Here is an 18,344-nt window from a genome sequence, read left to right as displayed (position 1 = left end):
TCTACCGGAGTAAGGAGAATGCTTTTCACCCTGACCTACAAGGGATCCGATTCATTTCCTGCGAGGCTCGGCCTAAGAAAGTTCCAGTGGTAGTGCATATGTACAACCCTTTTGTGCGGGATGAGGAGATCCAGACCTTTCTAAGAAGGTATTGTGTGTCTGTTTCTGGTGCGGAGAGGAAAAATAACATCCTGGGGACTTTCACAGGCATGAGACGTTTTTGGGTGGAGTTTAGGCCTGCCCCCGAGGGTGGTGCTGAAGGTTTTTGTCACCCCCCGCAGAACTTTGCGATAGGGAACAACAGGGGGTTTCTGCACTACCCGGGGATGCCAAGTTTTTGCCGGGACTGTTTTTGCTTTGGTCATACCAGAGAGAACTGTACAACCGGGCAAGTTTGCAGGAACTGCCACAAGCCTGATCACCGCACTGCAGACTGTCCCGAGAAACGCAAGTGTCATTTCTGTGGTTCTTCGGATCACCTGGCTAGGAGTTGCCCCACTTACCAGTCCGGGGCACCCCGATCATATGCAATGGCTCTTCGAGGTGGGACAGTTCCTGAGGACTCCAATGCTGCCAGGGCAGGCGATGCAGAGGTTAGCGTGCTGACCAGTGAAGCAGAGTCTGCCCCTGTTTTTCCTTCCATTTCTAGGTCTGTTCCGGATGCTTTGGTGGCAGAGGGGGAGAAGGCGGAGTCTGTTTCAGGGGCATCTGTTTCGGAGGCCTCTGATCCCCCAGAGGAGATGACTGTGGACAAAGAATCCTTGAAGAGAAAGATGCCGGTGGAAGAATCGGAGGATGACTGTCCGACTCCTCAGAGTCAAAGGATTGAGGACTTTCCTAGCCCGGGAAGGGAGGAGGCAGGTGGAGGGTCGTCATGTCAGATTGATTCTGACTCCTCTTTATCCTCCCTGGGCACAGGTTATTTGGAGGAATGTTCAGTCAAAAAATTGACAAAGACTCTTAAGTTTAAGGAAGGGGAGGCAAAAAATAAGGGTAGAGGTCGGGGAAAGGCTAGGCCTCCTTTTGATAATGCTTGATTTTGTATTTCCTTTTTTTCCTTCAAATGTTTGAATGAGTTTAACAATTGGTTCTCTAAATGTCCGCAGTATTAGATCTTTAGAAAGGAGAGCCGCCATTTTTGATTTACTTTCTGGATATTCTTTTGATGTTTTAGGTCTCCAGGAGTGCTGCTTGGATGGGGAGCCAAATATCTCCTGGCCTTATGGGCAATCGGTATGGTCTGGTTCAATGGAACGTAATTCGGGGGTGGGGATTTTGTTCAAAAGTAATGAGTTTGTTGTTAAAAAAGTTGTCCATATTGTTCCGGGTAGGGTATTATTAGTGCATTTTATTTTCAGGGGTTTCACATATAAAGTAATTAATGTTTATGCTCCAACTGGGAGGAAGGAAAGAGGGGAGGTGTTTGAGAAATTATATTTCTTTTTGAGTGGGAGGGATGATGTGTTCCTTATAGGGGATTTCAATTGTATAATAACAGAGGGGGATAGGAGTAGTACTACGGTGGGTGGTGGGTCTGGTTTAGACAGTACTAGTAAGCAGCTTAAAGAGATTGTAAATTTATTTGGGTTAAAGGATTCCTTTGTTGCCCATAATGATGGTACTATCGGTTATACATATTTTTCTAACAATACAAGTTCGCGAATTGATTTCATTTTTGTCTCAAAACTAATGTCTGTTTCTAATTTCAGACGGAGGAGGTTACCGTTCACGGATCATGCCTGGATTGAGTGTGTGGTAAAAGGTGGTGGTGTAAGTGAGTATGGAAAGGGTGTTTGGAAGTTGAATGTGTCTTTATTGGATAATGAATGTGTATTACAAGAATATAGGGAGCGTTTTGATGGATGGGTGTTGAGGAAGGATGCATTTTATAGTGTGGTTGAGTGGTGGGAGTGGGTGAAGTTAGAGACTAAAAGGTTTTTTATTAAAAAAGGGTGTGAGAAAGGGAGGAAAGATAGAGAAGAGTATGAGAGATGGCAAAGAAGGTTAGAGTATTTGTATGAATTGAGGCGTTTGGGAATGAGTGTTGAGAAGGAGATTGAGGAAGCTCGTGGAAGTGTGAATGAGTGTCTGGAGAGGAATGGAAGGAAGATTATTGCACAGGCTAGGGTTGAAGTGAAAGAGAAGGATGAGAAATGTAGCAAATTTTTCTTTAAAAAGGCATTCAGTAAAAAAACTGAGATGATGAGTGTTTTTAAGAATGATGGGGTAGAGGTCTTTGGTAAGGATGAGGTGTTAGAGGAAGTGTGGAAGTTTTATTCTGATTTATTCACGGAGAAGGAGCGGGACGTGACTCTAGAGGAGGAATGTTTGGGATATGTGGATAAGCGTTTGGATGAAATTGATGGGTTCTTTATGGAAGAGGATGTGAGGAAGAGTGAGGTGGAGGATGTTATGAATGGGATGAAGAAAGGAAAGGTGGCAGGGAGTGATGGTTTGCCTGTGGAATTTTATCTTGTGTTTTGGGATATGTTAGGGGATTATGTATGGGAGGTGTGTAAGGAAGTACTTAGGAGAGGGAAGTTATCTAAAAGTATGAGTGAGAGTGTGACTGTGTTATTGTTTAAAAAAGGGGATAAGAGGGATCTTAAAAATTGGAGGCCTATAGCGCTCTTGAATTGTGATTACAAAATTATTGCTAAAGTTATTGCGAATAGGTTAAAGGATGTGATTGATTGTATGGTAGGTGAGGAGCAAATGTGTGCAGTGCCTGATCGTAGGATTTCTGAATGTCTGTTAGGTCTGAGGGATGTATTGTGGGACTGTAAAACTAGGAAGCAAGGTGTGGCTGTTGTTACGGTGGATTTTGAAAAAGCGTATGATAGGGTGGTGCATGATTTATTGTTTAGGGTTTTGAGGAGGATGAATGTGCCGGACAGAATGGTGAAGTGGATTGAATGTTTGTATAGGGACATTTATAGTAAGATTCAGGTCAATGGTTTTCTGAGTAGGGAGGTGAGTATAAAATCTGGAGTGCGGCAGGGGTGTCCCCTGTCGCCAATTCTTTTTATTTGTATGATTGAGCCTTTGTTGGGGATGATTAGGAGAGATAAGGTGATGCGGGGTATAGAAATACCTGGTAGTCATGGGAAGGATATGCGAGTGATTGGTTACATGGATGATGTTACTGTTGTATGTAAGTCAATGGCAGGGGTAAGGCGTGCTAAGTTATTGATTGAGTGTTTCTGTTTAATGAGTGGGTTTAAGCTTAATGTTGGGAAGAGTGGTTGTAAATTTTTTGAGGGGTGGGGAGAGAGTGGGTTGTGCGAGTGGCCTGTGAGAGAGGGGGGTGTGGAAGTGCTTGGGGTGGTGTTTGATAATGATTTGTACGGGAAAGAAAGTTGGGAGAGGGTTTTGGGGAGGGTGGGGAATAAAATAAACTTCTGGTCTTTAAGGACTTTATCGATTGAGGGAAGGATTCTGGTTATTAAAGCTGTTATAATTCCTATTTTGCTTTATGTTAATTATGTGTTTCCTCCACCGGATAGGTGTCTGGCAAGAATTATCAGGCAGATCTTTGTTTTCTTATGGAATTCAAGGATGGAGAAATTGAGTCGTGGGAAGGTGGTGAAAAGCAGAATGCATGGTGGGAAAGGAATGATGAATGTGGAAGTGTTCCTGGCTGTGAAGTATGTCAGTTTTTGTCTCGCTGTAAGTAAGAAGGAATGTGTGTTTGGGTGCATGGTAAGGTATTTGGCTGGTAATGTGTTGTTGAAATATAAGCTAATGGAAAGGGACTTAAGGGTACCTGTAAGTTTTGAGGTTCCTTGGTTCTATCAGAGAATAGGGCGGTGTGTCAGGAAAAATAATCTGGAATGTGTGACTGAATGGAATGATAGTAAGAAGGTGATGAAAGTGTTGGAGCAGAGAGAAACAGTGGAATGTGTGGGAGGTCTGTCTGAGAAGGATTGTAAGGTAGTGTGGAAAAATGTCAGTCACAAGGAACTGACAAATAAACAAAAGGACTTGTCTTGGATGTTAGCTCATGGGTGTCTGCCAACAAGGGAATTTCAGAGGAGAAGGAGATTGGTAGACAGTGAAGTGTGTCCCAGGGATGGTTGCGGTGGATGTGAGAATTATGTACATGTGTTTTGGGAGTGTGGTTATGCGAAGTCTGTGTGGAGAAGAATGTCTTGTCTAATTAAAAATGTTACTGGAATTGAAATCTTATCCTTTAATATGATGATGTTTGGTTTGTGTGCAGTGGAGAGAGAGAAGGCAAGAGTGTTATGGTTCATAGTAAATTGTGTAAAAGAGGTTCTGTGGGATGTAAGGAATATTAGGATTTTCAATCAAACTGAAGTAAGTGTGAAGGAGTGTCTGGGCATGATCCGTGGTAAAATTTACCTTTACGTATTATGTGATAGGAAAAACTATGGTTCTGATGATGCAGAGGGGATCTGGAAACACAAAAAATGGAAGCACTGGTTATGAGTGTATTCTTATTTGTCTTTCTTTTTCTTTTCTTACAGATTATATCCTGATATGAAGGGACAGTTGGAGGGACAGAATCCGCTGCAATTTATTTTTTCTGAGGGAAAGTCATGAAGGGAAAGCTTTTTGTTATATGTACATGTAAAGACATGCTTCCTGTATATATTGTATATGTCAAATATGTGTTATTCATGTGTTTTCAGATGAATATGTAATTTTTTGAATGATTTACTTGGTTATGTATTGTATATTTCCTTTTCAATAAAAAAAAAAAAAATCTGTTCTTATCAGTTTAATATCTGATACGTCCCCTATCTGGGGACCATATATTAAATGGATTTTTGAGAACGGGGGCCGATTTCGAAGCTTGCTTCCGTCGCCCTATGCATTGACCCGATATGGCAGTATCTTCGGGTACAGTGCACCACCCCCTTACAGGGTTAAAAAGAAAGATTCCTACTTTCATTGCTACCTGCTTGCTGGCTAGCCAGCTAGCCAGCCCTGTGGGCCTTGCTGCTGCTGCTGCTGCAGCCAAAAAACAAAAGGTGGTGCTGCTGCTGCTTCTGCTGCTTCTGCTTGTGTCTGGCCGCTGTTGGAGCGTCCAGGCACAGGACTTCTGCTGCTGCTGACTAAATGGCCTCCTTAATTGGATCATTTGAGTAGCCAGCACACCTGTGCAGGTAGGGCATGAAATGATAGGCAGCTGCCTTGATAGCGGGTGGGTGCTGAATGTTCCTAATTGACAAAATAAGATTAATGCTTATGAAGAAATATAAAATCTCATCCCTTCCCCAATATCGCGCCACACCCCTACCCCTTAATTCCCTGGTTGAACTTGATGGACATATGTCTTTTTTCGACCGTATTAACTATGTAACTATGTAACATAACATGGGGGGGTCTCCTGGCTGTTCACACAGGTGTGTCATTGCTGTACATTGACCATGCATTGCTTCTGTGGTATTGCAAAGGCAAAGACAAATGCTTCCAGCCATCCATTGCACTAATGGATTGGTCATCAGCTGGCTGTCTATGTCCCGCATCAATATAGACCAAAGTACAGAGGGTTAGGCTATGCTATAGTGCACCTACCTGATGCATCAGAAGGTGCGAGGCCCTTGCTAAATTCTGTGCACAGACTTTGAGATCTATGCTTTAGACTGTATCTAAACCTGCTCCAACATGGACTGACATTCTGGCCTACTTTCAGCCGATGCGACTTGTCTGTCGCTGAACAGTCGCTTTTTATGTATTCAGCACCTATGTATAATGTTGTAAAAATGCTCTAGAAGCTAAAGTCGCAGAAATGTCACACATATTTGGCCTGCAACTTTCTGTGCGACAAATTCAGACAGGAAAAATCAGTATAAATCCTTAGAAAATTATCCCCCAGTGTCTCCATCTGCTGGCGGTATTGAATAAGCATTGCTGCACTGATGGGGTATGCATTAGACGAAAAAAAAGAAGAAAAAGAAGAATAATACGCCCAGAAAAGAGGCGAAAAGGAGAAAAACGTAAAAAAACGTGAAAAAAAAGTAAGAGGAAGAGAAGGGAAAAAAAGGTGGAAATGGGTTTAAAAGTGATTTCGGCGGAGAAATATATATATATATATATATATATATATATATATATATATATATACGCGCACACACACACATATATATAAACGTATTCTCCGTTGAGATATTGCAGCCGCTGCTGTGTCCAGGCCCAGGAGCCTTAGCACTGTGCTGTGATGTCACTCAATACCACTGACATCACTAGGTGTAAACAACATCTCTCCTTTGCTGTGTATGTGACTATGGAGCTGTTTGGTGATGTCGTCTATTATGGCCTTCATAGAAGCAACAGGAGATTGTTGCATCCATCTAGAACCCTCAGAACTACAGTGCTATGATGTCACTCACTTCCACAGGCCTTGCAGAGTGTAAACAACAACAACCCAGCTTTGTTGTGTATGTAACCATAGGGATTGTGATGTCACCTAGAACCTTCACAGCAGCGACAGCTTTATGAGGAGCATCAGCACTGCTCTGCCTGAGCAGAACCATCACCGCCATAGGTTGTCAAATAACCCGGATTTAACCCACACAGGTAAGTCCAATGGGGTGCAGGCATGTCCTCTATGCTTACAGCTTCCCGTGGGTGTTGGTTTGATACCGTTTGGGGACAGCCAAGGAGGCATCTGCAGGCAACAAAGGTAGGTGTGTGCTTGTGTGTGTGTTTCCTATGCAGATCCTAAGCCCAGTGTCACATGCAAGTAGGAGGAGTAAGAAGGGTTCCTGGCAAATCCGGGTTATGGATTGCATTTAAAAAGGCCCCGTGGGAGTGCAATGGGCCCCTGTCTTGCTGCTTAGCAATAATGGTATGGGTTTAGGTTCTGCTGTGTGTACTGGTGGTTGACTGCCCCCCAGCCCAGAGTGTGCATGGAAAATTGTCTGGCAGCCTCCCTGACAGCAAGCAGTGATAGTGCCCATGAAGGGGACCTTGTTGGGCCCGCCCCTTTCACGGTTATCGCTTCTCGGCCTTTTGGCTAAGATCAAGTGTAGTATCTGTTCTTATCAGTTTAATATCTGATACGTCCCCTATCTGGGGACCATATATTAAATGGATTTTTGAGAACGGGGGCCGATTTCGAAGCTTGCTTCCGTCGCCCTATGCATTGACCCGATATGGCAGTATCTTCGGGTACAGTGCACCACCCCCTTACAGGGTTAAAAAGAAAGATTCCTACTTTCATTGCTACCTGCTTGCTGGCTAGCCAGCTAGCCAGCCCTGTGGGCCTTGCTGCTGCTGCTGCTGCTGCTGCTGCAGCCAAAAAACAAAAGGTGGTGCTGCTGCTGCTTCTGCTGCTTCTGCTTGTGTCTGGCCGCTGTTGGAGCGTCCAGGCACAGGACTTCTGCTGCTGCTGACTAAATGGCCTCCTTAATTGGATCATTTGAGTAGCCAGCACACCTGTGCAGGTAGGGCATGACATGATAGGCAGCTGCCTTGATAGCGGGTGGGTGCTGAATGTTCCTAATTGACAAAATAAGATTAATGCTTATGAAGAAATATAAAATCTCATCCCTTCCCCAATATCGCGCCACACCCCTACCCCTTAATTCCCTGGTTGAACTTGATGGACATATGTCTTTTTTCGACCGTACTAACTATGTAACTATGTAACATAACATGGGGGGGTCTCCTGGCTGTTCACACAGGTGTGTCATTGCTGTACATTGACCATGCATTGCTTCTGTGGTATTGCAAAGGCAAAGACAAATGCTTCCAGCCATCCATTGCACTAATGGATTGGTCATCAGCTGGCTGTCTATGTCCCGCATCAATATAGACCAAAGTACAGAGGGTTAGGCTATGCTATAGTGCACCTACCTGATGCATCAGAAGGTGCGAGGCCCTTGCTAAATTCTGTGCACAGACTTTGAGATCTATGCTTTAGACTGTATCTAAACCTGCTCCAACATGGACTGACATTCTGGCCTACTTTCAGCCGATGCGACTTGTCTGTCGCTGAACAGTCGCTTTTTATGTATTCAGCACCTATGTATAATGTTGTAAAAATGCTCTAGAAGCTAAAGTCGCAGAAATGTCACACATATTTGGCCTGCAACTTTCTGTGCGACAAATTCAGACAGGAAAAATCAGTATAAATCCTTAGAAAATTATCCCCCAGTGTCTCCATCTGCTGGCGGTATTGAATAAGCATTGCTGCACTGATGGGGTATGCATTAGACGAAAAAAAAGAAGAAAAAGAAGAATAATACGCCCAGAAAAGAGGCGAAAAGGAGAAAAACGTAAAAAAACTTGAAAAAAAAGTAAGAGGAAGAGAAGGGAAAAAAAGGTGGAAATGGGTTTAAAAGTGATTTCGGCGGAGAATATATATATATATATATATATATATATATATATATATATATACGCGCACACACACACATATATATAAACGTATTCTCCGTTGAGATATTGCAGCCGCTGCTGTGTCCAGGCCCAGGAGCCTTAGCACTGTGCTGTGATGTCACTCAATACCACTGACATCACTAGGTGTAAACAACATCTCTCCTTTGCTGTGTATGTGACTATGGAGCTGTTTGGTGATGTCGTCTATTATGGCCTTCATAGAAGCAACAGGAGATTGTTGCATCCATCTAGAACCCTCAGAACTACAGTGCTATGATGTCACTCACTTCCACAGGCCTTGCAGAGTGTAAACAACAACAACCCAGCTTTGTTGTGTATGTAACCATAGGGATTGTGATGTCACCTAGAACCTTCACAGCAGCGACAGCTTTATGAGGAGCATCAGCACTGCTCTGCCTGAGCAGAACCATCACCGCCATAGGTTGTCAAATAACCCGGATTTAACCCACACAGGTAAGTCCAATGGGGTGCAGGCATGTCCTCTATGCCTACAGCTTCCCGTGGGTGTTGGTTTGATACCGTTTGGGGACAGCCAAGGAGGCATCTGCAGGCAACAAAGGTAGGTGTGTGCTTGTGTGTGTGTTTCCTATGCAGATCCTAAGCCCAGTGTCACATGCAAGTAGGAGGAGTAAGAAGGGTTCCTGGCAAATCCGGGTTATGGATTGCATTTAAAAAGGCCCCGTGGGAGTGCAATGGGCCCCTGTCTTGCTGCTTAGCAATAATGGTATGGGTTTAGGTTCTGCTGTGTGTACTGGTGGTTGACTGCCCCCCAGCCCAGAGTGTGCATGGAAAATTGTCTGGCAGCCTCCCTGACAGCAAGCAGTGATAGTGCCCATGAAGGGGACCTTGTTGGGCCCGCCCCTTTCACGGTTATCGCTTCTCGGCCTTTTGGCTAAGATCAAGTGTAGTATCTGTTCTTATCAGTTTAATATCTGATACGTCCCCTATCTGGGGACCATATATTAAATGGATTTTTGAGAACGGGGGCCGATTTCGAAGCTTGCTTCCGTCGCCCTATGCATTGACCCGATATGGCAGTATCTTCGGGTACAGTGCACCACCCCCTTACAGGGTTAAAAAGAAAGATTCCTACTTTCATTGCTACCTGCTTGCTGGCTAGCCAGCTAGCCAGCCCTGTGGGCCTTGCTGCTGCTGCTGCTGCTGCTGCTGCAGCCAAAAAACAAAAGGTGGTGCTGCTGCTGCTTCTGCTGCTTCTGCTTGTGTCTGGCCGCTGTTGGAGCGTCCAGGCACAGGACTTCTGCTGCTGCTGACTAAATGGCCTCCTTAATTGGATCATTTGAGTAGCCAGCACACCTGTGCAGGTAGGGCATGACATGATAGGCAGCTGCCTTGATAGCGGGTGGGTGCTGAATGTTCCTAATTGACAAAATAAGATTAATGCTTATGAAGAAATATAAAATCTCATCCCTTCCCCAATATCGCGCCACACCCCTACCCCTTAATTCCCTGGTTGAACTTGATGGACATATGTCTTTTTTCGACCGTACTAACTATGTAACTATGTAACATAACATGGGGGGGTCTCCTGGCTGTTCACACAGGTGTGTCATTGCTGTACATTGACCATGCATTGCTTCTGTGGTATTGCAAAGGCAAAGACAAATGCTTCCAGCCATCCATTGCACTAATGGATTGGTCATCAGCTGGCTGTCTATGTCCCGCATCAATATAGACCAAAGTACAGAGGGTTAGGCTATGCTATAGTGCACCTACCTGATGCATCAGAAGGTGCGAGGCCCTTGCTAAATTCTGTGCACAGACTTTGAGATCTATGCTTTAGACTGTATCTAAACCTGCTCCAACATGGACTGACATTCTGGCCTACTTTCAGCCGATGCGACTTGTCTGTCGCTGAACAGTCGCTTTTTATGTATTCAGCACCTATGTATAATGTTGTAAAAATGCTCTAGAAGCTAAAGTCGCAGAAATGTCACACATATTTGGCCTGCAACTTTCTGTGCGACAAATTCAGACAGGAAAAATCAGTATAAATCCTTAGAAAATTATCCCCCAGTGTCTCCATCTGCTGGCGGTATTGAATAAGCATTGCTGCACTGATGGGGTATGCATTAGACGAAAAAAAAGAAGAAAAAGAAGAATAATACGCCCAGAAAAGAGGCGAAAAGGAGAAAAACGTAAAAAAACGTGAAAAAAAAGTAAGAGGAAGAGAAGGGAAAAAAAGGTGGAAATGGGTTTAAAAGTGATTTCGGCGGAGAATATATATATATATATATATATATATATATATATATATATATATACGCGCACACACACACATATATATAAACGTATTCTCCGTTGAGATATTGCAGCCGCTGCTGTGTCCAGGCCCAGGAGCCTTAGCACTGTGCTGTGATGTCACTCAATACCACTGACATCACTAGGTGTAAACAACATCTCTCCTTTGCTGTGTATGTGACTATGGAGCTGTTTGGTGATGTCGTCTATTATGGCCTTCATAGAAGCAACAGGAGATTGTTGCATCCATCTAGAACCCTCAGAACTACAGTGCTATGATGTCACTCACTTCCACAGGCCTTGCAGAGTGTAAACAACAACAACCCAGCTTTGTTGTGTATGTAACCATAGGGATTGTGATGTCACCTAGAACCTTCACAGCAGCGACAGCTTTATGAGGAGCATCAGCACTGCTCTGCCTGAGCAGAACCATCACCGCCATAGGTTGTCAAATAACCCGGATTTAACCCACACAGGTAAGTCCAATGGGGTGCAGGCATGTCCTCTATGCTTACAGCTTCCCGTGGGTGTTGGTTTGATACCGTTTGGGGACAGCCAAGGAGGCATCTGCAGGCAACAAAGGTAGGTGTGTGCTTGTGTGTGTGTTTCCTATGCAGATCCTAAGCCCAGTGTCACATGCAAGTAGGAGGAGTAAGAAGGGTTCCTGGCAAATCCGGGTTATGGATTGCATTTAAAAAGGCCCCGTGGGAGTGCAATGGGCCCCTGTCTTGCTGCTTAGCAATAATGGTATGGGTTTAGGTTCTGCTGTGTGTACTGGTGGTTGACTGCCCCCCAGCCCAGAGTGTGCATGGAAAATTGTCTGGCAGCCTCCCTGACAGCAAGCAGTGATAGTGCCCATGAAGGGGACCTTGTTGGGCCCGCCCCTTTCACGGTTATCGCTTCTCGGCCTTTTGGCTAAGATCAAGTGTAGTATCTGTTCTTATCAGTTTAATATCTGATACGTCCCCTATCTGGGGACCATATATTAAATGGATTTTTGAGAACGGGGGCCGATTTCGAAGCTTGCTTCCGTCGCCCTATGCATTGACCCGATATGGCAGTATCTTCGGGTACAGTGCACCACCCCCTTACAGGGTTAAAAAGAAAGATTCCTACTTTCATTGCTACCTGCTTGCTGGCTAGCCAGCTAGCCAGCCCTGTGGGCCTTGCTGCTGCTGCTGCTGCTGCTGCAGCCAAAAAACAAAAGGTGGTGCTGCTGCTGCTTCTGCTGCTTCTGCTTGTGTCTGGCCGCTGTTGGAGCGTCCAGGCACAGGACTTCTGCTGCTGCTGACTAAATGGCCTCCTTAATTGGATCATTTGAGTAGCCAGCACACCTGTGCAGGTAGGGCATGACATGATAGGCAGCTGCCTTGATAGCGGGTGGGTGCTGAATGTTCCTAATTGACAAAATAAGATTAATGCTTATGAAGAAATATAAAATCTCATCCCTTCCCCAATATCGCGCCACACCCCTACCCCTTAATTCCCTGGTTGAACTTGATGGACATATGTCTTTTTTCGACCGTACTAACTATGTAACTATGTAACATAACATGGGGGGGTCTCCTGGCTGTTCACACAGGTGTGTCATTGCTGTACATTGACCATGCATTGCTTCTGTGGTATTGCAAAGGCAAAGACAAATGCTTCCAGCCATCCATTGCACTAATGGATTGGTCATCAGCTGGCTGTCTATGTCCCGCATCAATATAGACCAAAGTACAGAGGGTTAGGCTATGCTATAGTGCACCTACCTGATGCATCAGAAGGTGCGAGGCCCTTGCTAAATTCTGTGCACAGACTTTGAGATCTATGCTTTAGACTGTATCTAAACCTGCTCCAACATGGACTGACATTCTGGCCTACTTTCAGCCGATGCGACTTGTCTGTCGCTGAACAGTCGCTTTTTATGTATTCAGCACCTATGTATAATGTTGTAAAAATGCTCTAGAAGCTAAAGTCGCAGAAATGTCACACATATTTGGCCTGCAACTTTCTGTGCGACAAATTCAGACAGGAAAAATCAGTATAAATCCTTAGAAAATTATCCCCCAGTGTCTCCATCTGCTGGCGGTATTGAATAAGCATTGCTGCACTGATGGGGTATGCATTAGACGAAAAAAAAGAAGAAAAAGAAGAATAATACGCCCAGAAAAGAGGCGAAAAGGAGAAAAACGTAAAAAAACGTGAAAAAAAAGTAAGAGGAAGAGAAGGGAAAAAAAGGTGGAAATGGGTTTAAAAGTGATTTCGGCGGAGAAATATATATATATATATATATATATATATATATATATATATATATACGCGCACACACACACATATATATAAACGTATTCTCCGTTGAGATATTGCAGCCGCTGCTGTGTCCAGGCCCAGGAGCCTTAGCACTGTGCTGTGATGTCACTCAATACCACTGACATCACTAGGTGTAAACAACATCTCTCCTTTGCTGTGTATGTGACTATGGAGCTGTTTGGTGATGTCGTCTATTATGGCCTTCATAGAAGCAACAGGAGATTGTTGCATCCATCTAGAACCCTCAGAACTACAGTGCTATGATGTCACTCACTTCCACAGGCCTTGCAGAGTGTAAACAACAACAACCCAGCTTTGTTGTGTATGTAACCATAGGGATTGTGATGTCACCTAGAACCTTCACAGCAGCGACAGCTTTATGAGGAGCATCAGCACTGCTCTGCCTGAGCAGAACCATCACCGCCATAGGTTGTCAAATAACCCGGATTTAACCCACACAGGTAAGTCCAATGGGGTGCAGGCATGTCCTCTATGCCTACAGCTTCCCGTGGGTGTTGGTTTGATACCGTTTGGGGACAGCCAAGGAGGCATCTGCAGGCAACAAAGGTAGGTGTGTGCTTGTGTGTGTGTTTCCTATGCAGATCCTAAGCCCAGTGTCACATGCAAGTAGGAGGAGTAAGAAGGGTTCCTGGCAAATCCGGGTTATGGATTGCATTTAAAAAGGCCCCGTGGGAGTGCAATGGGCCCCTGTCTTGCTGCTTAGCAATAATGGTATGGGTTTAGGTTCTGCTGTGTGTACTGGTGGTTGACTGCCCCCCAGCCCAGAGTGTGCATGGAAAATTGTCTGGCAGCCTCCCTGACAGCAAGCAGTGATAGTGCCCATGAAGGGGACCTTGTTGGGCCCGCCCCTTTCACGGTTATCGCTTCTCGGCCTTTTGGCTAAGATCAAGTGTAGTATCTGTTCTTATCAGTTTAATATCTGATACGTCCCCTATCTGGGGACCATATATTAAATGGATTTTTGAGAACGGGGGCCGATTTCGAAGCTTGCTTCCGTCGCCCTATGCATTGACCCGATATGGCAGTATCTTCGGGTACAGTGCACCACCCCCTTACAGGGTTAAAAAGAAAGATTCCTACTTTCATTGCTACCTGCTTGCTGGCTAGCCAGCTAGCCAGCCCTGTGGGCCTTGCTGCTGCTGCTGCTGCTGCTGCTGCAGCCAAAAAACAAAAGGTGGTGCTGCTGCTGCTTCTGCTGCTTCTGCTTGTGTCTGGCCGCTGTTGGAGCGTCCAGGCACAGGACTTCTGCTGCTGCTGACTAAATGGCCTCCTTAATTGGATCATTTGAGTAGCCAGCACACCTGTGCAGGTAGGGCATGACATGATAGGCAGCTGCCTTGATAGCGGGTGGGTGCTGAATGTTCCTAATTGACAAAATAAGATTAATGCTTATGAAGAAATATAAAATCTCATCCCTTCCCCAATATCGCGCCACACCCCTACCCCTTAATTCCCTGGTTGAACTTGATGGACATATGTCTTTTTTCGACCGTACTAACTATGTAACTATGTAACATAACATGGGGGGGTCTCCTGGCTGTTCACACAGGTGTGTCATTGCTGTACATTGACCATGCATTGCTTCTGTGGTATTGCAAAGGCAAAGACAAATGCTTCCAGCCATCCATTGCACTAATGGATTGGTCATCAGCTGGCTGTCTATATGTCCCGCATCAATATAGACCAAAGTACAGAGGGTTAGGCTATGCTATAGTGCACCTACCTGATGCATCAGAAGGTGCGAGGCCCTTGCTAAATTCTGTGCACAGACTTTGAGATCTATGCTTTAGACTGTATCTAAACCTGCTCCAACATGGACTGACATTCTGGCCTACTTTCAGCCGATGCGACTTGTCTGTCGCTGAACAGTCGCTTTTTATGTATTCAGCACCTATGTATAATGTTGTAAAAATGCTCTAGAAGCTAAAGTCGCAGAAATGTCACACATATTTGGCCTGCAACTTTCTGTGCGACAAATTCAGACAGGAAAAATCAGTATAAATCCTTAGAAAATTATCCCCCAGTGTCTCCATCTGCTGGCGGTATTGAATAAGCATTGCTGCACTGATGGGGTATGCATTAGACGAAAAAAAAGAAGAAAAAGAAGAATAATACGCCCAGAAAAGAGGCGAAAAGGAGAAAAACGTAAAAAAACGTGAAAAAAAAGTAAGAGGAAGAGAAGGGAAAAAAAGGTGGAAATGGGTTTAAAAGTGATTTCGGCGGAGATATATATATATATATATATATATATATATATATATATATATATATATCGCGCACACACACACATATATATAAACGTATTCTCCGTTGAGATATTGCAGCCGCTGCTGTGTCCAGGCCCAGGAGCCTTAGCACTGTGCTGTGATGTCACTCAATACCACTGACATCACTAGGTGTAAACAACATCTCTCCTTTGCTGTGTATGTGACTATGGAGCTGTTTGGTGATGTCGTCTATTATGGCCTTCATAGAAGCAACAGGAGATTGTTGCATCCATCTAGAACCCTCAGAACTACAGTGCTATGATGTCACTCACTTCCACAGGCCTTGCAGAGTGTAAACAACAACAACCCAGCTTTGTTGTGTATGTAACCATAGGGATTGTGATGTCACCTAGAACCTTCACAGCAGCGACAGCTTTATGAGGAGCATCAGCACTGCTCTGCCTGAGCAGAACCATCACCGCCATAGGTTGTCAAATAACCCGGATTTAACCCACACAGGTAAGTCCAATGGGGTGCAGGCATGTCCTCTATGCTTACAGCTTCCCGTGGGTGTTGGTTTGATACCGTTTGGGGACAGCCAAGGAGGCATCTGCAGGCAACAAAGGTAGGTGTGTGCTTGTGTGTGTGTTTCCTATGCAGATCCTAAGCCCAGTGTCACATGCAAGTAGGAGGAGTAAGAAGGGTTCCTGGCAAATCCGGGTTATGGATTGCATTTAAAAAGGCCCCGTGGGAGTGCAATGGGCCCCTGTCTTGCTGCTTAGCAATAATGGTATGGGTTTAGGTTCTGCTGTGTGTACTGGTGGTTGACTGCCCCCCAGCCCAGAGTGTGCATGGAAAATTGTCTGGCAGCCTCCCTGACAGCAAGCAGTGATAGTGCCCATGAAGGGGACCTTGTTGGGCCCGCCCCTTTCACGGTTATCGCTTCTCGGCCTTTTGGCTAAGATCAAGTGTAGTATCTGTTCTTATCAGTTTAATATCTGATACGTCCCCTATCTGGGGACCATATATTAAATGGATTTTTGAGAACGGGGGCCGATTTCGAAGCTTGCTTCCGTCGCCCTATGCATTGACCCGATATGGCAGTATCTTCGGGTACAGTGCACCACCCCCTTACAGGGTTAAAAAGAAAGATTCCTACTTTCATTGCTACCTGCTTGCTGGCTAGCCAGCTAGCCAGCCCTGTGGGCCTTGCTGCTGCTGCTGCTGCTGCTGCAGCCAAAAAACAAAAGGTGGTGCTGCTGCTGCTTCTGCTGCTTCTGCTTGTGTCTGGCCGCTGTTGGAGCGTCCAGGCACAGGACTTCTGCTGCTGCTGACTAAATGGCCTCCTTAATTGGATCATTTGAGTAGCCAGCACACCTGTGCAGGTAGGGCATGACATGATAGGCAGCTGCCTTGATAGCGGGTGGGTGCTGAATGTTCCTAATTGACAAAATAAGATTAATGCTTATGAAGAAATATAAAATCTCATCCCTTCCCCAATATCGCGCCACACCCCTACCCCTTAATTCCCTGGTTGAACTTGATGGACATATGTCTTTTTTCGACCGTACTAACTATGTAACTATGTAACATAACATGGGGGGGTCTCCTGGCTGTTCACACAGGTGTGTCATTGCTGTACATTGACCATGCATTGCTTCTGTGGTATTGCAAAGGCAAAGACAAATGCTTCCAGCCATCCATTGCACTAATGGATTGGTCATCAGCTGGCTGTCTATGTCCCGCATCAATATAGACCAAAGTACAGAGGGTTAGGCTATGCTATAGTGCACCTACCTGATGCATCAGAAGGTGCGAGGCCCTTGCTAAATTCTGTGCACAGACTTTGAGATCTATGCTTTAGACTGTATCTAAACCTGCTCCAACATGGACTGACATTCTGGCCTACTTTCAGCCGATGCGACTTGTCTGTCGCTGAACAGTCGCTTTTTATGTATTCAGCACCTATGTATAATGTTGTAAAAATGCTCTAGAAGCTAAAGTCGCAGAAATGTCACACATATTTGGCCTGCAACTTTCTGTGCGACAAATTCAGACAGGAAAAATCAGTATAAATCCTTAGAAAATTATCCCCCAGTGTCTCCATCTGCTGGCGGTATTGAATAAGCATTGCTGCACTGATGGGGTATGCATTAGACGAAAAAAAAGAAGAAAAAGAAGAATAATACGCCCAGAAAAGAGGCGAAAAGGAGAAAAACGTAAAAAAACGTGAAAAAAAAGTAAGAGGAAGAGAAGGGAAAAAAAGGTGGAAATGGGTTTAAAAGTGATTTCGGCGGAGAAATATATATATATATATATATATATATATATATATATAATATACGCGCACACACACACATATATATAAACGTATTCTCCGTTGAGATATTGCAGCCGCTGCTGTGTCCAGGCCCAGGAGCCTTAGCACTGTGCTGTGATGTCACTCAATACCACTGACATCACTAGGTGTAAACAACATCTCTCCTTTGCTGTGTATGTGACTATGGAGCTGTTTGGTGATGTCGTCTATTATGGCCTTCATAGAAGCAACAGGAGATTGTTGCATCCATCTAGAACCCTCAGAACTACAGTGCTATGATGTCACTCACTTCCACAGGCCTTGCAGAGTGTAAACAACAACAACCCAGCTTTGTTGTGTATGTAACCATAGGGATTGTGATGTCACCTAGAACCTTCACAGCAGCGACAGCTTTATGAGGAGCATCAGCACTGCTCTGCCTGAGCAGAACCATCACCGCCATAGGTTGTCAAATAACCCGGATTTAACCCACACAGGTAAGTCCAATGGGGTGCAGGCATGTCCTCTATGCTTACAGCTTCCCGTGGGTGTTGGTTTGATACCGTTTGGGGACAGCCAAGGAGGCATCTGCAGGCAACAAAGGTAGGTGTGTGCTTGTGTGTGTGTTTCCTATGCAGATCCTAAGCCCAGTGTCACATGCAAGTAGGAGGAGTAAGAAGGGTTCCTGGCAAATCCGGGTTATGGATTGCATTTAAAAAGGCCCCGTGGGAGTGCAATGGGCCCCTGTCTTGCTGCTTAGCAATAATGGTATGGGTTTAGGTTCTGCTGTGTGTACTGGTGGTTGACTGCCCCCCAGCCCAGAGTGTGCATGGAAAATTGTCTGGCAGCCTCCCTGACAGCAAGCAGTGATAGTGCCCATGAAGGGGACC

At 45.0% G+C, this 18,344-nt stretch overlaps 5 non-coding genes and 1 pseudogene across 5 annotated transcripts; all 6 read left to right on the top strand.

The window, feature by feature from the left end:
• The first annotated feature begins 4,702 nt into the window (after positions 1 to 4,702).
• Positions 4,703 to 4,882, top strand: LOC130301257 (U2 spliceosomal RNA; annotated as a pseudogene).
• Positions 4,883 to 6,965: 2,083 nt separating this feature from the next.
• LOC130301229 (U2 spliceosomal RNA) lies at positions 6,966 to 7,156 on the top strand. The gene has a single exon (XR_008851907.1). It is a non-coding gene; the product is annotated as a U2 spliceosomal RNA (small nuclear RNA).
• A 2,089-nt stretch (positions 7,157 to 9,245) lies between these two features.
• LOC130301228 (U2 spliceosomal RNA) lies at positions 9,246 to 9,436 on the top strand. The gene has a single exon (XR_008851906.1). It is a non-coding gene; the product is annotated as a U2 spliceosomal RNA (small nuclear RNA).
• Positions 9,437 to 11,527: 2,091 nt separating this feature from the next.
• LOC130301227 (U2 spliceosomal RNA) lies at positions 11,528 to 11,718 on the top strand. Its single transcript, XR_008851905.1, has one exon. It is a non-coding gene; the product is annotated as a U2 spliceosomal RNA (small nuclear RNA).
• Positions 11,719 to 13,807: 2,089 nt separating this feature from the next.
• On the top strand, positions 13,808 to 13,998 carry LOC130301226 (U2 spliceosomal RNA). Its single transcript, XR_008851903.1, has one exon. It is a non-coding gene; the product is annotated as a U2 spliceosomal RNA (small nuclear RNA).
• A 2,095-nt stretch (positions 13,999 to 16,093) lies between these two features.
• On the top strand, positions 16,094 to 16,284 carry LOC130301225 (U2 spliceosomal RNA). The gene has a single exon (XR_008851902.1). It is a non-coding gene; the product is annotated as a U2 spliceosomal RNA (small nuclear RNA).
• The last annotated feature ends 2,060 nt before the right edge of the window (positions 16,285 to 18,344 follow it).

The sequence above is a fragment of the Hyla sarda genome, unplaced genomic scaffold (assembly GCF_029499605.1).
Source record: "Hyla sarda isolate aHylSar1 unplaced genomic scaffold, aHylSar1.hap1 scaffold_1114, whole genome shotgun sequence".
NCBI lineage: Eukaryota > Metazoa > Chordata > Amphibia > Anura > Hylidae > Hyla > Hyla sarda.
This window is presented reverse-complemented; position numbering and strand designations above follow the sequence as displayed.